At 33.3% G+C, this 26,500-nt stretch overlaps 1 long non-coding RNA gene and 1 pseudogene across 2 annotated transcripts; both read left to right on the plus strand.

The window, feature by feature from the left end:
• Positions 1-2,479: 2,479 nt before the first annotated feature.
• LOC141827274 (phosphatidylinositol 4-kinase beta 1-like) lies at positions 2,480-5,079 on the plus strand (annotated as a pseudogene).
• Positions 5,080-21,808: 16,729 nt separating this feature from the next.
• LOC141828133 (uncharacterized) lies at positions 21,809-25,626 on the plus strand. 2 transcript variants are annotated; one of them, XR_012601741.1, is made up of 4 exons: positions 21,809-22,008; positions 22,073-22,194; positions 22,835-22,914; positions 24,001-25,626. It is a non-coding gene; the product is annotated as an uncharacterized LOC141828133 (long non-coding RNA). The 2 variants fall into 2 exon arrangements; XR_012601740.1 differs by having other exon boundaries at positions 22,087-22,194; positions 24,001-25,625.
• Positions 25,627-26,500: the final 874 nt, after the last annotated feature.

Genomic DNA, 26,500 nt, shown 5'->3' on the forward strand with positions numbered 1-26,500 from the left:
GTCAATATCCTTAGGCATGATCTTTCGGAACTATTTACAAGTTCTACTTGCAAATTTGGATGGTATGCTGATTATATTAGTCATAAATTTGTACATTTATCTCATGTTTGGCTTCTCCTTCAGGGCTTGTTGATGGTATGCCGAATATGTCATAAATTTATACATTTATCTCTGCTTCTCCTTCAGGGCTTGCGTGATGCTGCGTTGAGTGTTGGCCATGCCTTTGTTGAGCATTATGCGACAACGTTTGTTTCTAAACAACATTTTTTAGTCTGGTATTAAAATTTCATCCTTATAGATCTTTACCTTTGTTTTTTGTAAATTTTAATTGGGTATTAAAATTTAGATTTTTTGTGAATTATCCACAGGGCTTATTTTAGGTTGGGGAGGGTGGTAGTGATTACAAAGGTGCTAAAGAGGCAGATCTTTATGCCTTATATGGTTCGTAGTGATATTAGCTTGATTGTGTGTCAGGTATGATATTTCTCTCTACTGTGTTTTGTTTTCTTATTGTCGCATTACTATTTTGCCACAGACTAACAATGAAGTTAATGTTGTTGAATATAAATGTATCTCATATTTTTTATGTTAGGCTACACTGCATGTATAGAAGACTATCGTGGCAAATACTCCCATGATTCTCAAAGAAATAATGCCAGTCTTAACGTATACTTTGATTTCTTCTCTCGCTTCATCTTCATTAGGAAGAAGACAAGTTTGTTTTCTAAAGGAATTGAAGTATTTAGTATGTACTTGCTCAATTGAATAATCAATGATCCATTATGTTAGTTGCTGGAAGCAAGGTTTAAAATCTCGATTTGTGTCGAGGTTTTAGTCTCGGACTAGAACGATACAGTTTTGATATTGTATTCTGCCGTGCTGATATAGTTTCAATATTTTTTAAAATTTAAATATAAATATATATTAATTTTATTAATATTTGATTATTAAATATGATTTATATGTTGAGATGTGAAATTTATATTTCAATATTTTCTCATAAGATAATGTCTATTAAATTGTTATAAAATTTATTTTAAAAAAAAATAATTTTTAAAATTCAAAATTAAGAAAGGTTAAAAATAATTATAAAATTATTTAAAAATCTTAAATTATTTTTTTGAATGTATTTATAAATTTTTAATTTTAAAAAATTTATTTGAAATATTTAAAAATTATATTTTCTTTAAAATTTTAGATTATTTTAAATTTATATTTAATTTTAAAATTATTTTAAAAAAGAAATTATTTTATAAAATATTTATTAAAATTTAAAATTATTAAAAAATTTGAAATATTTTTTAATATGTTATAACTATTAATAATTTTTTATTTATAAAAAAATACATATTTAAAAAATAAAAAAATTAACTAAACCTAAAAAAAATCGCAGTTGCAATGACCCATGGAGGCCATCACGACATCGCGGCCCTTGCGAAGCGTTTTAAGGATTAAGAGTGAAACTCAGGCAAAATTTTCCACTGAAGAAGTTTTAATGTTCTTCAGTGATATAGAATTGATTGACTATCTTGATAAGAAGCAACAGAAATATTACTTCATCATTTTATATTAATGGAGTCTCTATACATAGGGACTTAATAAATAGCTGAAATATTTCAGAGAACTTGATATTGGTTTATCAGAGATAATTGGAAGGGTTGAGATAAGGAATGAATGTAATATTACTTCCCCTTCTTTCAGCATTGTAAAGTGTTCCTAGTGCATGGACATATCAGTGCCACCATAAAATTTTCCGTGAGAATTTAGAAAATTCAAGAATGACAGGACCTCAATAATCTCTCTAAGGGATCTTCGTTTCCTAGTGTTTTGATTTTTTTTTTTTCACAAATGAACCTGATACTCTTCAAGGGTAGGAAAGAACCAAAAAATATGTACTAAAAAGTATAGGCTGAAAATCAGTCTGCACTAGACTACTACTTTGAAAGGTATTGTAGTGTGGTAGATGAATTTTCTTAATTAAGTTTGATACATATATTGAGACTAAATAAATTTGATAATCTTTTGTAGGGCATAAGTTTTCTCTTGAAGACAAAATCTTGCATGTTATAAAATAAGCATTTTTTTGGTATATCTGAGATCCTAAATCAGTTAGAAGATATTGTAAGCTTGAAGTGAAATACATTGCAATGTGCTTTGCTTTAACAAGTCTTTTGGAAATTCATAAATAATAATGGAGTGAACCTTGAATCAATGACCTGATCACTTAGACAAAAATTCATAAGGATCTGATTTTAGATTTATTACATTAGCAGAAGTGTCCAACAAACTACATTGTCTTTTTGGCTGATTGCTATATTATATATATTTATTTCTTAAAAACCACTAGGTTATGATGCATCATCCATGATAAACATTGCAACTCAAGTATTTGTTGATGCATTGAAATGATTACATTTAATTTGTTTTTCATTGCTTTGTTTTTTTTTGAACAATTGATGCATTACATTTCAACTTGGCCATGCCTAATTCTTTTTTCTCAAATAAACAGATTATTGTGAAGAGTGGAGATGATTGCAAACAGGAGCACCTAGCTGTACAGCTAGTTTCACATTTCTATGGTAATTACAAATGCTGAGGATTTTGTTTGAAACTTTGAATTGTGACCAATGGTTAGGCTTTCCCAAGTACGATGCTGACAGCTTTGCTTATTTTCCTTTATTGGATTGTTGCTAATTCCTTGAGGATATGACAATATATATATGTGTGTGTGTGTATGTGTGTGTGTGTGCTTTCCCAAGTACGATGCTGACAGCTTTGCTTATTTTCCTTTATTGGATTGTTGCTAATTCCTTGAGGATATGGCTATATATGTGTGTGTGTGTGTGTGTGTGTGTGGCCATATCCTCAAGGAATTAGCAACAATACAATAAAGGAAAATAAGCAAAGCTGTCAGCATCGTACTTGGGAAAGCACACACACACACACATACACACACACACACACATATATATATAGCCATATCCTCTAGGAATAATGAGGCATAAATTGTAGGCCGAAGAACTCTTGTAACATTGTTACAACTGATTTAAAAAATGTGAATACATGGTAAATTAGATCTTTGAAAATTTTCATCTTATTGTTTCTTGATAATAAGATTTGACACTATACTAGAATGTTGTGTTGTTAATATCAGATATATACCAAGTGGATGGTCATCCACTGTTGTTAATACCTTATGAGGTTCTTGTTATATCTTATATAGCATTATTTGAAACTATCCCTGATACAATGATTCTTCTCTCTATTAAGAACTTATTGCTATCTCCTTCTTGGTATATATGAATTTCTGTCGATTCTCAATATTTTATGTTTTTTTTTGTAGACCTCAATTCATTCAATAAAGAGTAGATTCCCCAATATCTCAAGTTTGCATGATTTTTTTCATAGCTAAATATGAAGAAAATTCGTCAAATTGTGTATGTATTCAAATTTCTCAATTGTATCTTTATTTTATTTGATTAACCATCAAAATTGATCGATTATGACATTCTTTGTATACGTAGCCACGCTCTTAGTTAGATCATTAAATAAGATCAAGGATTGAAATTTTGAACTGTTTCACTCAATACCAGTGAAATTTTTTGTTCTGCTAGCAGACCGACACCGACGCTAGCATTCCGGTCGGGATATTGTCCGGAGACGTCGTGTGGGTCTGGTTACACCTTTGGAGGCGTCGCATGCTTTGGTCGCACAACCCGCGCATGCCTCAGTCAAGGTTGCGCGGAATCCAAATTTTTTTTTTAAAACTTAGGTTTTCATAATAACGTAGGTTAATTTTATCAACTCCTAGCTATAGTTGGAATAATTTAAATAGACTAAAATAAAGTCTCATGAAATTATTTTATTATTTTTTAAAAATATTTTATTTTTTATATTTTATATTTGAAAAATATCGAGATTATACATACGGTTCTCAAACTATATCGTTCCTGTCTGGAGCTGAAACCTCGGCATGGCTTGATATTTTAAACCTTGGATAAGATACTTGCAACAATTCTTTTATCGTCCCTTTTGCAATTTTTTGTTTGTTACAACTCTAGATGGTTTGAGGTCACTTCAACTAATATGATAATGCTTTCTCACTTGTGTTGTGTAATTGCTACGCAAATGTTAGGTTTCTGTCGATCTTCACCTTTATTCTCAAAGTTTCAATTTTGTTTGATTATATGTGCTTAATTGAGAAGTTGCTTTGTGAATGAATCTGTCCTCTAGTATGATATTTCTTGCATGTGCTATCAACATTTTCTATGGGATTCATTTTTGGTATTTCTGCAGGACATATAGATTCAGTTACTTGTAAACTCTTATATTCCATTTGTTACTGGATTTTTTTATTGGAGAATAAAACTTATTATCCTGCTCTTATTTGGTTGCTTGACAGAGAAACTCCGTTGAGAGCATGACATGATATTCAATACTATGTTACTTGCTTTAGGTACTCTTGGGTACAACCTCCTTCAAGTTTTTCTGAATTTAGCTTATCATGTTTGCTCAAACATTTGAATGCTATAGTTAAATAAATTTTATTCACTTTGATTGTTTAGGTGAAAGATAGACAAATGGTAACATCTTATTGGATGAAGAAGACATATTATTCACAGTGATTTTGGTTTTATGCTATCTAACTCTCTTGGCAGTGTAAATTTTGAGAGTGCTGCACAATTTAAATTAACTCGCGAACTTCTTGAGGTGAGATAATTGGAGTTATGTTCAAAATATATTTACAACATTTTTTTAGTGTTTCACAATGTCCTTTTGATGCCAAGTGATGTGCTCTAATGCAAAAGGAAGTCCTAGTGTTTTCTTTGACTATTTTAAGGTGATAGATGGTATAGCCTCTACTGTAGTCGTCATTCACTCATCCATGCTCTGTTGATTCTGTGTATCCAAGGTCTTCTCAAGATGACTCAAGTGAGGTTAAAAGAAGAGCTTTATCCGACATATAGGCATATGCAAAGGTATGCATTTTAAATGGTCGATTGCTTTTCCCCTAAATCTATAAAGAAGCTAGATAGAAATTTGCATTTCTCTGATTGTTTCCATTATTGCATTAGGTAAATCCTGCAGCAGTTATTGCAAGTCTTTCGATTTTAGGCCCAACTATTGAGAAAATTTAAAGAATGGGAGTGACCTAGTAAGACTTGCCGTTAAGCGTCGTGCTCTGCATGTTTTTCAGTTAACAAAAGGTTAGTGTTATGTTAATTTTGTTTATCATAATTTCTCTTTGGCCTCTTGGAATTCTCAGAATTTTTTGACTATTCATTCAGTTTACATTTTAATAGTAATTTACAATAAGTTATTTAGGCATTTCAATTCCAAATCTATTGCAATCTATAATTATATGTTGTCATAATCAATGAAACTACATGAAAGTAGCATGCTTCAACGACCTGTTACCTTAAAGCATGTTATTCTTTGGTTCTATCAAGTGTTCATCTAGAGTTTCTAGAAAATATATCTCGCCAAAATCTTGACAAACGTAATATTAGGATTATGGAAAGTAGCTGTCGAGATTGTGCAACCACTTGGCATTGCCGTTGGGGTCCTGCGACCCCTTCACGCGATGGGCTTGGTGTCGGGTCGTGCCGGTGTCGGTCGGTTGGCGGAATGAAATATTTTGCCCGTTTCAACCGGCTCGACATGAAATTTCAACCACTGCTTTTTATTATGTTAATCTTTTATTGTTTATTAGAAGGGGAGCTTTGACGTAATAGTAAAGTTACTATCGTGTGACCTGGAGGTCATGAGTCCAAGTCATAGAAATATCCTCTTGCAAAGGAGAGTAAAGGTCTGTACAATAACCCCTTCTCCGGGACCCCGCAATGGTGGGAGCTTCATTCACCGCATTTAAATCTTTTTTTTGTTATTCATTTCTAGGATGACATCAATAAAGCAGTTCGTGCTAAAATGTGACAAGTATCAATGGTTTTATAACCATGGATTTTGTCATTTTCTCTACTTCAATTTTGGTCATATTATTGATAGGATTTTCAATGTTAATTATGCGCTACATGCGGTGCTTGATTTGAGATTGTTACGTTCTAATTGAGAATAGTTGGGCATATATGTATTAATATACAAATGAGATGCATATAGGGAATATATGTAAAATGACAATTAGAAAATACATAATGGTACAGAGAATTTTGAGTCTTATTTTTTAAACTTAAATTAATGTATTAATTAATTTATTTAATATCTTTTCCATGATAATCTAGGGACGCTCATTGGTAAAATAATTGAGGTAGTAGATATGATGATTAGGTGAAGAATTAATATTTTGTGTGTACAAAAGATAAAATGGATGGAAGTGAAGGCAAAAATGATAGAAAATTTAGATTTTAAGTTATGATATACCCGAAGTAGTAAGAGTAGATATTGTTATCGATAGTTTGCTAAAAAATGAAGTAGTAGGGTAGTTAGCAAGAGGGATATGATTATAACTCTTAAGCTAGTGATGACGAAAGAAATTATTAATGTAATTAACATATATACACCTCAAATTGGAGTAGATGAACACACCAAATCTAGATTTTGGGGCGACCTATTAATTTCTCTTGTTCTATGCATGCCTATTGTTACCGATGAGTATTATAGTGTATTGATATTTGACACACTTTGGCATGTTTCAACTAAGGCGAGATGATTATAAGTAATGTTTGTTATTTTTATAAATTATTTCTCAAGAATTATAATATAATTTGTTATTTAATTACTATTATTTTAAAGAGTAAATAAGTGAAAGAAAATTATAAGAGTGAAACTTCTATTAATTCATCTCATCATGTAGTGAAGTAAATTGAGTGATAATTATTTTTAATTCCATTGTTTAATTGATATCAATAGAAAATATAAATGAAATAAAATTAAACAAGTAAAATCCATTTGAATTCATCATAATATGCTTTAACATCTGCATGCCAAAGTGTGTTGAGTATTGGTATTGCATGTTACAATAAAATTTTAATTCAATTCACTATTTGATTGCTGAAATGAATAAACTAAATGATCATATATTCATCATAAAACGTCTCAACACATTTAAATGTGCGTGGAGGCTTGTTGAGTGTTGGTACAATAAAGTTTCATAATTATACTGTTTTCTATTGGTTGGTTGGGAGGGGGGGGGGGGGGGGGGGGGGGGGGGGGGGGGGGGGGGGCGAGTAGTGAAACTCCAATACAGAATGAAACTTTAAACCTTGATCGAGATACTTATATTATTTTTGTAACTTAAGTTTCAAAATTTCATTTTAAATAACTATTTAATTGATATAAACTTATATTTAGATGTAAATAAATCAAGAAGAAAAGTATTATAGGTTTTGAACTCATTGAATACATCCTAGCATGCTTGGGAACATGTTGATGTGTGCTGAGTGTCGGGATGGCATGACATTGAAACATATCAATGGTACACCATGGGCATCTTTAGTTCATGTTGGGGATTATTTTTTTTTAATTTTCACTTTGTAGGTTTGTTAATGTTCTGGAAGAGATGGGTGGATCATCGTGGCTTGCTGATAATGTAGGATCTAAAAATATCAGTCCTGGGCTCATCCACTTGTTGCCTTAAATATTGGTTTAAGGCACTTCTACATATTTTCCCTGATAAAGTACAAGTTTGATGCTTATTATCACTATAGTATAATTTTGGATTATTATTTCTCAACGGGTAGTCTAGAATACTTGCTTCATTCCTATAAATCCTCTGGTTTAATGTTCATTTTAACACAACTTTACCACTTTGGTGCAAATGGAATTAAAATATAAGGAAACAATTACATTTTCTGACCAATTAATTATTCTTTAAATCTTTTTATTTTCAAGCCGATCAGGATTTAAGTGAAGAAGAATCATGTGCACAACCTGTATAAGATGGAATAATCTCTGTCCATGTACATCCTTTCACTTTCTAAGTTTCAACACTCCTTGATCAGGTGCGACATTCATTTCTGCTCTCTATCAACAATCCGTGATCAGTGGTGCGACATTCATCAGTGGTGTGACATATCCCTTCTACCCATTTCTTGCTTTGATCATTGCTATTTTCCATCATGGTTTATAATATTATATTGTTTCAATCGCTATGGTTGAAACATCTCGTTCGATCTACATGCGAAACTCTTCAAGATGAATGAAATTTTTCTATGACACCCTAAGTGATAGCTAAGGGTTCATTTGAGGATTATCACTACTGTGGCGTGGGAGGTTTCCTTGAAATAAAGGCTAGGTAGAGGAGGAGAACAAGGCTGCACCAAGCCCCTATGCTTTCGTGAGGGTTACGAATATGGCAATGTAACATATGAGAACGGCGACAATTGTAGTAGTTTTTCACAAGATGAAAACTCTATGGAGGAGGACAACCAGGCTATGTCCAGTATCCCTCGAGGCTCTCGTGGGCTTTACAATGGTGGCAACACGACAATGACTTTCCAAAGGTGATACACGAAGACTTTTTTGAGGCTTGTGATTGGTCCTTGAGGGCTTTTATGGGTATGCAACTACTTTGTCTAAGATTTGTGCACCTAACATGGCTGATATGCTTTGTTTTGTACGGGATCAAAACTTTGGCTTGGAATGAGATTTAAAACATTGCTTCCTATTATTTGCTTCTCTCCTTATTCTTGATGTAAATAGTGATTGCACCTTCCCCATGGTCTTTATCACTCAACATGATGTAATGACTTCCATAGTACATCCCCTAGACATGCAGTACGTATGGATCAGATGCTTGCCCTGCTACTCATTCTTTAGGTGGCCCTCCCTATTGGTAGAATTCCCTTTTAGCTATTCTTCATAACCTCTTGCCAAAATTTTCAACTTTGAGAAGTTCATTTCATTTGACACCTTCCTTTAGACAACTCTTTAATTTGGAGGAGTTTATTTTGGCTGGCACCTTAGTCTTTGTAAAATATGTTGTGCATACAAGAATAAGATTGGTTGGTTTATCCTGGAAAAGGTATACTGTTTACTTTCTCATGGTTTACATGTCAATCCATGCTGTCAATGAAACCCAAATTTTTTAGTAGTTCATGTGCTAGTTTCAGTTGGTCATTTATTTGCTTGCCCTCACCAACCTCTTGGGAAGACATGATATGCCATTGTGGCTAGGATGTTTTTTTGCACTTGATGAGAGGGGACCTAATCTTGGATGCAATAGGTTTGAATGAAATGAAAATAAATGGAAGGCTTTGAAAGCTGTTTGATGGGCACAATATTCAACTGCTTCTCTAATAAATCTTGTAATGGCATGCTTAACAATAATTGTTAGGCCTACTTAGTTACCTTCCTTTCCTAAAGAGAACAATGATGGTAAAAATGACTTTCTATTTGTGGTCGTTTCTAACTAACATGATTGAAGATTATAATGAAATGTGCCTGAAGTGACTTACCTTGTGGTTTAAGAAGTGATTTCTTCCGGATGAACTATTATCATCTATTCATGCTTGCATATTCTTTGATCTTCTGCAAAAAATATATTTAAGTTTTTTTTTTTCAATTAACTACTTTACTCTTTGAAAAAGCTTCATTTTTCCCTATTAAACATGCTTATGAATGTAGATTTGTCCTTTTTCCAAATTCTGTTCAGTTTTTTTGCATCCTTGTGCAATTTATTAGTTTCAGAAACTCTGTAATGTTTTTTATGCAAAGTCTTATTGGTAGTAGGACACTTGAAGGCTACCAGTTTTAATATCATAATCTTTGTTTGCACTTTTCCTTCATTGCCTTTATCTTGGTTCTACTCATCCTAAAAGAGTTTGCTGATGTTTGATATATAGAGCTGAGCTACCATTTGAAACTTTTAATTCTTTTTTCCTGAGCGACATAGGCTAGGCCACTTGGAATCCTTGAGAATAGTATAAGGACATACACCAAAGTAGAAATCCGTGTAGGGTATTGCCTTCTTAAAGCTTGATTCTTCTTTTAATCCAATATTCTATAAGCTTAATTTTAGCTGTTTCAATTCTTTATGTTTTTTTTTGTCCCATGTTATATTTCAAGTGTCTAAGCTGTGCACCCTTCTTCTAAAAGTTGTATGGAATGCATTGGGATCCTTAGGTTGGGATGTTCTTATCCTTGGAGTGGCTTATCGGATCCTTTTGTATGTCCTAAACATTACTTACTAAGGATGATATAACATTTGTATGAAACATGTATGGGGAATAATTATTAGGAACAAATTCCTACGCCCCCCTCTACCTCTATTGATATATTGGACATTACAAATAGATCTTGTAACTTTACAAATTTACATAGTACTCCCCTCAAATTTGTTTATATATATTATATATATTTTATTTGAGATATATATCCAACATTAATCCTTCATAATGATTTGATCAACAAATATGCTAACTAACTGAAACTAACAAAAAGATATGATTTCATTAGATTGTAATTTTTCTTTAATGATGTGAAAAATAATTTTTATATGCTTAATCCTTTTATAGAACAAGAGATTTGAAGTTATATGTATCACAACTTGATTATCACAATACAACTTTATTGGCTCTGTAAGTGAGCATCCCAACTTGTAAAAGATGTTTAACTCAAATGAACTCATGCATTGTTAAGGCTATGACACTATATTTTGCCTTTGCACTCGACCTTGCCTTCGTTGTTTGCTCAAAAAAATACCTCCTAAGTGGATAAGATATTCACATGGACATTATTCTTTCATATAGGACTTTGCCTAATCTGCATTGGAGTCTCCCATAATTTGAAAAAGATCTCAATCTCGAAATTAAATATCTTTTCCATATCAATTTTCACCTATCATAGAATCCACATGGCTGCTACCTAGTGACCATGACATGAACTATTTGGAAATTGATGATTACACTAACAATAAATGAGATGAACTATTTGGCTGCTACCTGCGATCACTGGGTATGTAACAAATTATGTGGAGGGATGTGAGTGACTAGAATCCACATGGCTCACTTACAGAGCCAATAAAGTTGTATTGTGATAATCACGTCTTTGGGAAGTGCTTCAACTGTGATCGCGTCGGTCACGTCTTCAAAGTGTAGAAAGTTGAAGAAGAAGCAGAGGCCAACCTGAATAAGGGACCAAAAATAGATGACCTCTATGCTATGTTCTCTGAGCTGATAACACAATATTATTTTATATATCTTCTTAAAAGTAAGGATGAAGTTATAGAAAAATTTATTCTCTATAAGAATGAGGTTGAGAACTAACTTAATAGAAAGATTAAGGTGGTTCGAAGTGGCCGAGGCGGTGAATATGTATCACTGTTTGTTAAGTTGTATTGAACATAAGATCAGACACAAAATAACAGTTCCCTATACTCAGCAAAATGGTATTGCAGAGCGAAAACATCATACTTTGAAATAGATGACGAATGTTCTTCTATTAAGCTCTGGACTACCAGAGTACTTGTGAGGAAAAGTTATGTTAACAGTCAATTACCTTTCGAATAAGGTGCTCTGAAAAAAAAAATAAGAGCCCTTATGAGTTATGGAATGAAAGATAACCATCCTATAAATACTTGTGAGTGTGAGAGTATTTTGTCAAAATTTTGATGTCTGATCCAAAAAGAATCAAGATACAGCAAAAAATTATTGATTACATATTTATTTGATATGCATATAACAGCAGTACCTATAGGTTCCTTGTGCATGAATCTCAAATTCCAACGATACATAAACTCGATTATTGAATTAAGAAATATCTCATTCTTCGAGTATGTGTTTCGGTAAAAGACTCGAGAGGATGCTAGCTCCTCAAAATGGGCATATGAAACACAAGAATATACAATCTATTGACAACTCTCCTATGATGGTATTGACCTTCAGAAATCTTTGAGACCATTAATTCTTCCAGATACACTACTTGTTCTTTGCCCTTTTCTTTATCATGTAGTGTCAGCTGATTTAGGTCTTTTGCCAGATCTTCGGTTAAGGCTTCTTCTTGATTCTTTCTAAATATTTCTAGCTCCATTTGAAGGCGTTGAATTTCATATTGTAAATAAGAAATATAATTGAACAATTCTGGAACTATGACCTTATATGATGAACTAGTGGAGGTTGAGCTTAGACGAAGTAAAAGAGCTCGGGTGGGAAAATCTTTCGGAATGGATTTTATCACTTTCGTGTTGGAAAGTGAGCCTACGAGTTATTCAAAAGCGATAACCTCTTCTAATGGACCTTATTGGAAAGAGGCAATTGCATCTGAAATAGACTCTATCTGGCAAAATCACATATGAGAATTTGTAGATCTTTCTTAGGGAAGTAAACCACTAGGGTGCAAGTGGATTTTCAAGAAGATAAAAGCAGATGACATGATTATAAGTATAAAGGTAGATTGGTAATTAAAGGCTACAGATAACGAGAATGTCTTGATTACTTTGATACCTATTCTCTAGTATTCAGAATAACTTCCATTAGAGTATTGTTAACGATTGTCGCTCTATGGAATCTAGAAATATATCAGATGGATGTAAAGATAACTTTTCTAAATGGGGATTTAAAAGAGGAAATCACATGGAGCAACCTGAAGGATTTTCTATGTCTGAGCAAGAAAATAAGATTTGTAGATTAGTAAAATCGTTATACGGCTTAAAACAAGCACCAAAACAGTGTTATGAGAAATTTGATAATACCATGAATGAAGTGGATATAAGATCAATGAATATAATAAATGTGTTACATACTTGTACCTATATGTAGATGACATACTTATCATTGCTCCCAATGATAAGATAATCAAGTCCACCAAAGATATATTGAATTCAAGATTTGACATGAAAGACATGAGCCTATCTGATGTGATTTTAGAAATTAAGATTTTTAGAACATCAGAAAGACTTGTTCTAAGTCAGTTTCATTATGTGGACAAGATTTTTGAGAAATTCACTAAGGGTGATACCGCGTTGGTATGGACTCCGATAAATACAAGTCAACATCTATTGAAAAATTGAGAAGAGAGCTCTCGTAGATAAAGTACTCTAAGATGATTGAAAATCTGATGTACTGTGCACAATCAGACTTAGCCTACGTAGTGAGTAAACTGAGTAGATATACGAGTAATCTCGGTGTTGAGCACTAGAAAGGAATAACAAGAGTACTGAGGTACTTGAGATATACTCTGATTATGGACTGTACTATATGAGATATTTTATTGTGATCGAAAGATACAATGATGCGAGATGAATATCTGACATAAAAAACTCTAAGTCTACTAATGGATATGTATTCACTTTGGAAGGTGCAACAACCATTTTGTGGGAATCTTCTAAATAAACCGTAATAACCAGATCCATGATGGAATCTGAGTTTGTAGCTCTTGACAAATATGGTGAAAAGGCTAAATGCTTATGCTAATTCTTAGAAAATATTCCTAGATGACCGAAACCCATGCTGATAATTTGTATATATTACGATAGTTAATCGGTAATTGGTTGGGCACAGAGCCATCCATATAATAGTAAGTCTAGACATATACGTTGTAGACATAATACAATTAGACAACTACTATCAATAGGAGTTATCACTGTTGACTATGTGCAGTTAAAGGATAACCTAGTGGATCCGCTAAACAAAGGGTTGAATAGAGTTAGTTACAAGTTCATTGTGAGGAATGAGCTTAATGCCAATGAAGAATATTGGTACCAAGGAAACCCAACTTATGCAGGTTGGAGATCCCAAGAACCAGGTTCAAAGGGACAACCTAACTGCTCTGACTAAGTATTTCATTATTGGGGAAACAACCTAATGGATCAGTGAAAGGATGGAGGTTAAGCATATGACTTTTAATGATCCAATAGAGTAATACTCTTAAGAGATCACCTATTTGAGAAAGAAGTGAGATCGTTTCGAAAAAAATTGGAGGCATAATTCTTAACATTTCTCAAAGAACCAAATGTGTTTATAGGCAAAAACGAATACACTCATGAGAATTAAGTTGTATTAGGGGGAGTCTCGAGTGAAATATGTCAATGCTTATATAGATGGCAGAGCAGTTCAAGGACATCGTGCATACTGTCAGCCAGTAAGGAAACATGTCTTCACAAGGGAAGATTCAAAGGGTAAAACCTACCTATCTCCTTTGCTGAACTGAACTGCTGAATGCTATCATATATCCTATTTCTATTCATGTGGAGGATTGTTCGAAATGTAAATAAAAGAATGAGGTGGATAAAAGGAGGTACCATTGTGAATGAGTTTTTAGTTTCACATTGAGAGTCTCATGGTCTTATTGTTGGTTTATATTATTGCACAAGCATGTACCATTCATGTGCAAGCACAATCTATGCGTGCCAAATGACGGACCGATCGGGGCAAAATTTGTCTAAGTGAATGAGCCAATATTTTGCCACTCGATTCAATTTTGCTACCTACTCAATTGCATAACAGATGCATTAACTGATGTTAATAGCATATCTGTAGCCTCGGGTGAAACGACAGACGTTTTGATCTGGGTGAGTAAATGTAATAAATGACCATTAATTGGCCATTTAACGTTGCATAAGGTTAGAGCTCCTATACAAGAGGAGGTCATGATCTTAAGCAACATGTGTGTAAGCAAATAATCTCCATCTACCTTCAATCCCCCTAAATATTTTCTCTTTGTTGTGCAGAATCCGTGATAACAATCGAGTATCTCCACATACAACTTGTGCTAGGTTGCGATTGTGGTCTCACCGTTGTATCCGGAGAAACAGACGTTCAACATGACTTCTTAGCATTGTCAGGAGGGGATGAATATATTTTAAGGAAATTGCGTTAAACGCAGATCTTGACATCTTGGTCATCTCGGCCTCGGCATCTCTACCTCGACACTTAGTCTCGGCTGACTTGGGTCTCGACCTCGGCAATTGATAACCCAACCTCAGCACTCGGTCTCGACATTCTGTCACTGGGGACTCAGCCTTGGCGACTCGACAGACTCGGCCTTGACACTCAACTGACTTGGCCTCAGTACTCAGTTGACTCAAACTCGGCTTTAGCTACTCAGTCAAGGCAACTCAGCACTTGGTAGCTCGGCCTCGACAATGTGAATTCAGAATTTCCCCACTATCTCCAGTAAAGATTGTTCAACATTTTCAAAGGATGCTAACTCGATTGTAGACACATGCATAAAAGAAAAACGATTGGCTATTCACTCTCTTCCCCTCTTGCCGCAATCATGATCCAATAAGAGGAAGGCTCTTCCTCACATGCATGATTGACTACCAAAACTCACAAGGAATTCAAAATCAATTGGAAAGATAAGGAATCACAACTAGAGGAAGGTGAAGGGGTTGCAATCGGTATAGATTGCTAGTCATGGAAGGAGTGGTAGGGAGGGGCAAGATCTTATGCAGGTTGGGGGTATAGATTGCTAGTCATGGAAGGAGTGGTAGGGAGGGGCAAGATCTTATGCAGGTTGGGGTATAGATTGCTAGTCATGGAAGGAGTGGTAGGGAGGGGCAAGATCTTATGCAGGTTGGGGGGTTTAGGGTGAAAATTGGTTAGTTTTTGGGTTTTTAACAAATAACATGCAACAAAATAGATTGTCAATGGTGCCTCTTTTCTATGGGTTAGATGAACGTGATTGCAAAAACAAAGGCAAAATAACTTTTCCATGAAGAGTTATCACATTGTTCTTATAATGTTGATCCTAATGTTTAAAACCTCAAACCATGTTGAAATTTTTTATTGGAATGATACAATTTTAGTACTATGTGTATCTAATTGAATTATTAAGGATTTCATGATTAATGTTAGTTTGTATAAGTTGGTATTTTGGGGATTTAGTTTGGGTATCAAATTTCTTTAGTTATGGATGATAGATATTAGATATCAAACTTTCATCTGACGTAACCAATTAAGTTGACTTGAACTAATTTATTAGCTTTGGGATCTAGGGTGGTCTAATTAAGTTTTAAGAAACTTCATCAAGTAGGCACAAAGATTACCATTATGTTGATCAGGGCTTGATTTGAAGTTATAATGATAAGAAGTGAATTAGAGCTGAACTAAGTTATATTTGGTTTGAGTTAGTTTACTATTAATTAAATTAGTGGAAATGGTAGATTTTTAGCGAGTATTTTTTTGTTTCAACTCGTACCTGTCTCACCGCCTCCACCTTCTCTTATTTCACTCTTTCCCTCATGCCATCTCATTATCATCCTGCTCTCAGAATCAATTACTTGATCCCTGCTGCCATTGATCCTCTTTTTCTTGTTGTTCTTCTCTTTATGTTGCGATCTCTCTCTCCCACTTGATCTCTTTTGGTCTTTCTATTATGTTACCTCCCTTGATTTTTCTATCTCTGATAGAAGCCTCTCTTTCCCACCCGACCTCTCGTGTAGAAGATGCCATTAGGAAGATTGAAGGACCAAAATCTAAAACATCTCATAGAAGTCATTAGCAGACTTGCACTATCCCAAAACACCTACTGCATTAGCATCGTCAAGAAAGCTTCAAGTGAGATGTTTCGAGGTTTCAGGCCCTATGTTGGTTGGCTAGTAAAACAAAATGATTTGATCATGTCAACTGGCGCAGAAGAAATTGTAATCCTAGAGATATTATATAGAATAATCTAACTGTCATGACATGCATAATTGAGAATTATTACTTTACTTGAAGTTAGTTTGTCACAGTTGAGAAATATCACTTTAGAGTTGATGGATTGATCCAAGCTATTAGAAAGTAGCATAAGTTTAACTTCTTGTTAAATCTAATTAGTAGCGCAACAGATTATTTTCCTATGGTCATGGTGATATCAAGGAACAACTTTAGAATCATATTTTATTTACATTACATTATTAATGTGAATTTTTTTTCTATAGTTGTAGGTCTAAATCTTTTGAGTTATGGTACACAGGAAGGAGTAAAATAAGAAATGGAGTAGGTATTGTCATTCACTAAAGGATGAAGTAGTAGTAGTTAGAAAGAGGATATAATTATAACTTTCAAGATAGTGATGGCAAAAGAAATTATTAATGTAATTATCATGTATGCACTTCAAGTAGGATTAGACCAATACACTAAATCTTGATTTTAGGACGATCTAGATGAGGTATATTCTACCAATCGAAATGATTTTAATTGGAGATCTAAATGAGCGTGTAGGAGTGAAAAATAAGGAATATAACAGGGTGCATAGGGGTTATGAGTTTGAAATAAGAAATGAAGAAAAAAATTTATATTTAATTTTGCGATAACATATAACCTTATGTTAGCTAATATATTTTTTTTAAAAAAGTTGAAAGGTCATCCATGGAGAAAATTTAACTACCCAATATAGGTTAATAGTTTTGGATATACGCTTTAAGTATAATATCGATGGAAGAAAAATATGCACAACTCCTAGAATAAGTGGTGGAAGTTAAAGGATGGGAAGCAAAATATATTTAAGGAGAGTGTAAGAGTACAAATATTAGGAGAAATATACGGTGATTCGAATATGATATGGGATAAGGCAATATTAAAGTTTAAAATAGTAGCTAAGAGTGTAAAGGGACGTGTACCACAAAGTAAAGAATTTTAGTAGTGGAATGAGAAAATACAGGTGAGAGGGAAAGAAAAACGAAAGCCTATAAGGAATTATATACTTATAAGAATGAGGAAAACTTAAAAAAATATACATTAGCCAATAAATATATTAAGAAAGTAGTGAATGAAGATAATAATAAAATTTTTGAACGTTTATATTGAAAATTAAATACAAAAGAAGGAGAAAAAAATTTACAGAATAGCTAAGCGAAAGAGAGCTTCACAAGAGATCTTATTCTATTAAAGATGAATGCAATTAGTACTAGTAAATTATTAGGAAATAAAAGAGCGATGGAAGAAATTTTTCATTAACTTTTTAATATTAGATGACTAACTTAACTTAGGTAATTTAAGTAAGTCATATGAGTATAAAAATTTAAATTTTTATCGTAGAATTCAAACTTCAAAAATAGAACAAGCTTTAAATAGGATACAAAATGGAAAAGTAGTTGGACCACATACTGATAGAGGTATGGAAGTATCTTGGGAAACAAGATATTAAATGACTTATAAAATTATTCAATCTAATATTGAAAACTAAAAAAATGTATGATCAGTGGAGGATCAATAGAGGATAAGTAATCTAGTTATCTTACATAAGAATTAATGAGACGTACAAAATTGTGCAAACTATAGGGGTATTAAATTAATGAGTCATATCATGAAATTTTTTTAAAAAGTAATAAAAAATACAAAGGAAGGAGATTACAGTGATTGAAAATTAATTTGGATTTATGACCGGAAGGTCGACAATAAAAGTTATATATATTCTCAGACAACTACTTGAAAAGTATCAGGAACATAAGCAAGATTTATCTATGATATTTGTCGACTTAAAATAAGTTTATGATAAAGAGCTAAAAGAAATTATATGGATAATTATAAAAAAGATAAGAGTTAGCATAATGTATATTGAATATGTATGAGGATGTAATGACAAGAGTGAAAACTTCGAGTGAATTAACCGAAACCTTTTCTATAAAAATAGGATTACATCAAAGATCAGTTCTAACTCCTTATCTTTTTACATTAATCATAGATGAACTCACTGGACTCCAAGATACAGTACCACAATATATATTTGCAAATGATATTATTTGATAGATGAGACATGTGAAGGATAAAATGTTAAACTTAAATCTTAATCAGAAATACTAGAAGTGAAAGATTTTAGACTTAGTAGAGTAAAGATAATATATGAAATTTAAGTTTAACAATATTAGACGTAATGAGATAATTATTAAGATAAAAGATGATAAGTTGTAGTTTTAAATATTTAGTATCTTGTTTGTAGAAGGATAGAGAGATTGAGAGAGTGCCTTACAAAGAATACAAACGAGATGATTGAAATTGAGTGTCAGGTGTTCTTTATAATCACAAATACCTTTAAGACTTGAAGGAAAGTTTTACAAAAAGTGGTTAGACTTGCTATGTTGTATAGAGCTGAATATTAGATTATGACTCGAGCATACAAGCAGAAGATGAGAGTTGTTAGATGAGGATATTAAGATGAATGTGCGTATGTACAAAGATGGACAAGATAAAAAATGAAAATATTAGAGAGAAAGTCGGGTATCTATTGAGGAAAAATTTTGGGAGATACCTTTAAGATACTACGAATATGTACTTAAATGACCAATAATTTTCTAATTATGCGATGTAAAACAATGACAAATGTGTATATCAAATGAGAAAGAAGAAGATTAACAAAGGCTTAGTTAACAAAAATAAAATAAGATAAAATTTATTTAAATATAAATGATGATATAATAGAGGATAAAGTTCTAGTGTAGAAGGATGGAATATAGCCGACCTCATTTAGTCAGATAAAGCTTGGTTGTTGTTATTGTTATAAGTCTAAATTGAGTTATCTTTAAGCCATTATCTTTTTCACATTGTATTTAATGAACTAACCAATAATGTTCAAGATAAAACACTTTTGAGATAAGTTATATCTAGACAATACTATGTTAATTGATGAAAGTTTAATTTCATTAAATTCTACTCTTGAAATTAGGAGAAAACTTTAGAAATTATTATTTTTTAATAATCACACTTAAGAAATAAAATATGAAAGTTTAGATGATTGACCATGAAATTGCTAAATGAGATTATATATGTGACTTAGATTTATTAATGAAGATATCATTAATAAGATAAAGAATGATTGATTAAAATGGAGGGAAGTTTTGTAATTTTTGTAATAGTTGTTCCCATTCGGCGAAAGTAAAATTTATAAGATTGTGAAATTATATGTTATATTTATTAATGTAACAGAAGAGGAGCTTTAGTGCAACGATAAGTTACTGCCATGTAATCTTAAGGTCACAGATTCGAGTTACGGAAATAGTCTCTTATAAAAATATAAGGTAAGGTTGTATAAAATAAATCCAATGTGGTTCGATCCTTCTTCGGGACTCTGCACTGACGAGAGTTTCGTACATCAAACTATCTTTTTTTATTTATTAATGTAATAGAGATGAATATGGTGAGGCAAACTTGTAGTGCTACTAGAAAGGAAAAAATACTAATATTCTAGTGCACCTTTATTTAAAGGCATAAATGATTATTGGTCGAGATGTTATGTCAATGTCATCAAAGAATTTCTGTTAGAAAATTAAATCTGTTAGAGTTAAACATCTAAGGAGAGGGGTCAAGGAAACTATAATTGATAATTTTTAAAATTAATTTGAATGTTATTTGTGATATGGTCTTGGTAAGAGTTTATTGCAGGGATAATATTCATGTGTTTACAGCAAATAGTTGGGGCAAACATGACATATATTGATGATTCTTTTTTCAAGTTTCTATATTGTAGTGTACATGATTTCATCGTAGCCCACAACATATTGTAATGCTCCTACCCAAAATTTAAATATTAATGGAAGAGGCAATCGAGATTTTGCCCCATTGAGGAATGATACAAGTAGAAAGAAGTTTCAACACTTAGTTCATTTAAAGCATACAAAGCAGGAAAGAGGGAAATTGAGGGAGAACCAAAAGAAATATGTGGTAATGGTAAGAGAAGGATTGTAGTTTTGGTTCATTCTAAGTATCGTGCTATTGTTTCTTCTTCATGCATGTGGTGGTTTGTGTTGTAGATACTTCAGATGAGGGGTGACCCTGGGCATTTATATTTGTGGGCCACAATTGCAACTACAAAGAGAGCATGAGTTTGTTAAATTCTATTAGAGATTATGCAACAATACATCAATTCTTGCTTAAGTGTTCATGTGGCAGGCATCAGGGCATACTGCTGGTAGTTATGTAGATATATCACATACTTTTAAAGCAGCAACTGTGGGGGGTGTCAATGAAGAGGAGAGGGGGTAATTAGGAAATAAGTTTATAATGCTCTGACACCTAATTAAAGGAATAATTGTGGAGCTATTTATTAAGCAAAGTCACTCTCCATATAAAGAGGAGTCATGCACACAAGATTATTTTATTTAAGTTTGATATAATAGATGAAACTTGGTTAAAGAATCTTAAACGCAATATCAGTCTAATTTATTATGTATTGTTTTGAATTTATGGATTCATTTATCCTTTTTTTCAGTACAATGTTGGTACTCCATATCTTGGTCTTAATTAGTAATAGCTTTTTTTGTACATACAAAAGGAAGTGATTTTGCAAGAAAATCATGAAATGTTGTTGATGAGGTGCATTGAAGAAGAATTGGGTTTTAAGGATGGTAGGCCCGTTGCAGTTTGTGTCATATATAAATCACTTCTTCATTAGCATGCCTTTGAGGCCAAAAGGGCAACTATTTTTTATTTTATTATAAAGGAAATCAACAATGTTCTAGAGGTTTGTTTTGATTTTTTTACTTTCTCTTATCAATTTCACTATTGAAATATGAGAATGAGTAGTTAACTTGCCATATTCTCTATCCAACACTTCTACACTTCTATGCGTCTTACAAAGGAAGATTCTTGACAACACCTTCTAGACACTCTGGATTCTTGTATAAAATACCGAACATTAGGGGGTAATTTGTAAATAAATTAACCCTAATTAAAGTTAATCTTTAACCTAATTAGTAAGAGTTTTAATGGGTTATAGTTAATGGCTTAATAGGTTAATGGCTGATCTAGCTCTTAATTAATTTAAACCTAGCTATTAAAGGTTAATTGATTAAGGGATTAATGGTAGAGGGTTAATAGGCTTATATGGTTAAAGCTTATTGGATTTATCCAAACCTGTTAAGCCAGATCCGCCCGATAAGAAAGCTTTTAAGCCGCGAATTCTTCTCTTTCGCAATTCCCTTCCTCTGCTCCTCTTGCGAGCGTCCCTATTCTTCCTCTTTCGTTTCCGATTGCGCGACCACGGGGGGTTTGCTGCCGGTGCGGACGACCGGATCTGTCGGAGATCGGAAAGCTGGGATCATCGGGCTCATCTTCTTACTGGATGTGGTGTGATCCTGCGGGTAGAGGCGACAATCGGCGTCTGTGGAGGAGGCGATCAGAGTGATTACGATCGGTAAGAGATGAGATTTTGACGGATTTCATTAGGATTGTCTTGAATCCGCTTTTATTTCCTATAGATTTCCCTTCACAGCTTGATTTGCCGAACCCGATTAGATCTGTGACGGTGGGATTTCCGGTGATTTCGGCTGCAAGGAAGAGAGATCAGAGATCCTTTCTAGGGTTTGATCGTAGATCAGAGGTAAATTCCTTTTTCTTAATTTGGTTAATTCTTGTTCAGTTTGATCTTGATTTCGATGGAAGATCTTGATCTGTTGATTCAGAATTTCATTGAGGTTGGATTCGATTTAGTATTTCTGTTCGATCAAATCTATTTCCATCGGTTGGAATTAGATCTGATCCAATTGGGATTAGTATGTGTTTAAGGCTGATGCCCTATTGGAATCTGAAATTGATTTTATTCATTTCTGTTGTTCTGTGGAATATTGGGGTTGATCAGTAATGAAGGTGGATCTGTTAGGATTAATTTGATAGTAATCAATATTAAGTTAGAGTTACTATGGATTGGATCCGGTTGTAACCAAGGGGATAATGGATTTAGATTGATTAGGTTATGAGTTAGGTTAAGATTAGTTTGAATCTAATCAATTATGATTAAGTTGGATTAGGTTGGTGGGTTTAACTTGGGTTGATTTATGCATGAGATTAATTATATTAATTGGTTAATACAATTAATTAATTAATTCATGTTAATAACAACCTACTAATTAGATTAGTCTAACCTAAGTTAGACTAATTGAATAGGGTTAAACTAACCTTAAATTTGATTAAGGTTTCTTAGTTATATCATTGCATTTAGGATGATTTTACTCTTCTTGCAGGACCCTGAGCGATTATAGGACTTTCGTATTATACGAGGACATATTTTGGGGGTTCTAGGATTTGACTTGCGATTTATCAGGTGGGTAATTTACTGTATTTGGTCAATACAGTTCTTTTCCAGTGCATGACTCGTTTACAGTTCTTGTAGTTTGATACTTTGATTCTATTTTTGTCTGTTAATTGTATACCTCTTATGTTACTCTTGTTCATATTATGTTTGACCTTATGACTGTTAAGCTTGGATTATCCTTCTTGCTTATTGTTTCTATCCTTGAGTATCATATCTGTGATCATTGCTAGTTATAACTTTTCTTTACTTATGATACCTGTGATCATTAGGGTTTTTATACCTACGCATGTTGATTAGCATGGTAGATGTAGATTACTGTGATTTGAGCATCTCATCATGATGCATGATAACCATTGTAAATCCCAATGATGTGGGTCTATCGTGATGGTAGTTGGCCTTTAGTGGCATTATTATATAGGTGGTTATTATACTCTATTTCCATCTTGGTAATGGTGGTTGTATGGCAGTGTATGCAGCCGAGTCGATGATGGTGGCTGTATGGCAGTGTACGCAGCCGAGTCGATGATCTGTCTCGACACCAGATAGGGGTGGTACTCGAAGAGTACATGGTTGGTACCTCGGGGATGGATATTAGAGGACAGATATCGACCATAGGATACGTAGCTTATCATAGCTACTGGATCACCGGACTACTTGATTGTAGGGCGTGGAGCATTGATCCCCTGATTTGGATTACTGGACTACTTTGTTGTAGGACGCGGAGTACTGATCCCTCGATGTCGGACACCCTCAGACTCATATATATACATGAGTGCTGGAGCAAGTGTAGGCAGTTGCATCATGCATATGTGCATCATGTGCATGATATATATGTATTGGACCGTACGTATACTGCATTTTGGTTGTATACCTGATTGATTCTTGATTGTTGCATTATGTGCGACATGTCATTCATATGATGCATTACATGGGATCCATGTTACTTGTTTATTACCTGCAGATAGATTATTGATCACATGTTGATTTCTAGTATGTATCTGTTATCTTACTATTTGATCTGCACTGTCTTTTCATATTATTCAATGAGTATTTGTATTATATCTTTTGGACCCTGGAATTTTTCTATCTTCCCAGATATCAGGTAGGACTTTACAGAGGATGCCAGGGATCTGCCAGCTATGTCATCTCATGACGAGGAATTTTGATATTTGTGTGTGGATGTATTGTAGTACTTGTGATCCTATGTGTGTAGTTTGTTTACTTTCTGCACTATCGGACTTTCTGATTTCATATCGGTATTTTGAGACGTAGCATATTTCCTATCTGTGATTTCATACTTGTACTTGTTATGTTTTCGCTTACGAAACTTTAGATTTTTCATTACTTTACGAATTTATTCCTTAATCGTTGTGTAGAATTAGAATTTCATTCTTATGCATTGTGTAGGATGTGTACGTGGCCGTATGGGTCATTTTTACTTTTATTACTTGTCTAAATCCATATTTTGTGGTATGGATAGGCCGTGTGGGCCTTATTATATGTTTGTATTCAGGAAATTGTCAGTGATACGGGGGAGGTGTTGTCGAAATTTTTCAGACGGTTATCTCCCGGGTCGTGACACCTTGTCTTAGTTGGAGAATTTTATGTGTTACATATTAACTGCAAACTTATTTCCTACTACATGTATATTTTTTTTGTTGGATCTCATGAGTCCTAGTTATTGAATGATGTTTGTGAAAATGATGTTTATCTTATGTTTAGAAGAACTCGCCTTCCCTCCCAATTTAATTAGGGAAACACAAACCATGTTAAAAAATTTCACCAACACCTCCCCACACGCATTATCAGTCATATATGCTTAAATTTAAACTTGGGGATTAACACTCACTGCGAAAGACTGTTTCAAAAAGGTTAGCTTATCAGCTAAGTCCAGAGATCACCCAAAATCTCTATCCTAGAGGCAATCACAGGACAGGCTTAGCACCTAAACTTTACCTCTAACCTCTAGGATTGACCCTAATAAAAGAGAACTCACTGTATAACCTCTAGGATTGACCCTAAGATGCCAAATTCCCCTTTGATGTGTGTGTTCTAAATTTTAATATACATAAATAGTCTTTAGGTCTTGTCTTCTATAAAAGGTAGCCCTTAAATGTCCCTAGACCTGAAACCAAACAAATAGAAGGAATGATAATCATGCCATACTTAGATCTTGAAAGAAAAACTCCTATTAATCATTGCCCTTGCCATCCATCATCACCAACCATCTTGATGCCACTGGACCTAGAGTAGGAGAAGATAGAGAGTTGCTTTCACGGAGGAGAGACTTTCGGGGAGGAAAAGAAATCCTAGAGATATGGAGGTGGTTGGCCATGGAAGAAGACAAGAAAGAGGAGGTTTTGGATGCATGCATATAAGGGGAGGAATAGGTGTGTTTGTCCTTAGAAAGGAAATTTCTTTAAGTAAAAAATATCAATTCCCTCATGAATTAGATGCAAATGTGGTTCAACCTAAGTCCAAAGCAATCTCCCAATTTAGCCACAAATGAAGCCTAATTTTATCCAAATCAAATCCTGTAATCACATAGTTCAAAGTACATTTGAACTACAATGTACGAAATAATTTTTCACATATGGAAAATAAAAGACCCAAATCTGATTAATCATTGGAAATAATTTAATAGATTTTAAGAATATTTACCTTTATGGTGTGCGGATATGTTAGTTAAATTTCCATGCAGATTTTAAATTAGAAACTTTTATGGAGACATTTACTTGAATATTTGTTATTACTTCTCTGGTACAAGGAATTGTTTTTTATTGATAAATGATCATCTACTATATGTTTAGGGTAAAAAAATATCTATTTTCATGACAAAATTTGAGGACACACTATTGCTTTTGGATTATATATTGTATATGCTCAAATTTAACACCTACATTGAAAAACACTGTGTATATAATTTTATTCATCAACTATTGTTCTTTAGATATTATAAAAATACTCTTATAAGTTGTAAAATCAATTTTGAATATTTTTAGAGAAGACATGAACTTGGTGCATATTGAGGCACAATATCCATCTATATATTGTTTAAACAACGATTGGTTGTTCGTTTGGAAAAGATGTTTGGGTCGATCAGGGAAAAGCTGAAGAAAGTATTTTGCTGCTTAGCCTTTGCATTCAATTGCCCTATTACAAGCCTTTACTTATTGGCTCATCCTCCAACACTATGTATCTCATTTCTGGTACTCTTTACTAATGAATTGCAAGAAAATTTTCCCACCAGGGCTAAAAGATTTGTCTCTTTTTTTTTATTTTTTATTCATATAATTTCATTGAGGGCCCCAAAATCTACTCGAGGACCTACAATAAGGCCATCCAAGTTTCCTGGTGGTGTTGCTCAACCACCATTAAATAATAATTAGGACCTCACAAGTAGATTTTTCAGATTCACTTATGGAGCGACTACGTGAAAACTTTGTAAGTTTTTCAAGTTATTTTTCCTTTTCATTCAAATTTGACTTTATTTATCTGTTAAAATTTATCATGTTTTATTTACTGGCTTTTATAGAAAGCAGTAACCAAGCAATCTTATTAAGTGGAAACACATTTTGATTCTTAGTTATTCCAC

Source organism: Curcuma longa, chromosome 4 (genome assembly GCF_044706935.1).
Source record: "Curcuma longa cultivar G26 ecotype Majalengka, Jawa Barat chromosome 4, ITB_CL_G26_1.1, whole genome shotgun sequence".
In the NCBI taxonomy this organism is placed as follows: domain Eukaryota; kingdom Viridiplantae; phylum Streptophyta; class Magnoliopsida; order Zingiberales; family Zingiberaceae; genus Curcuma; species Curcuma longa.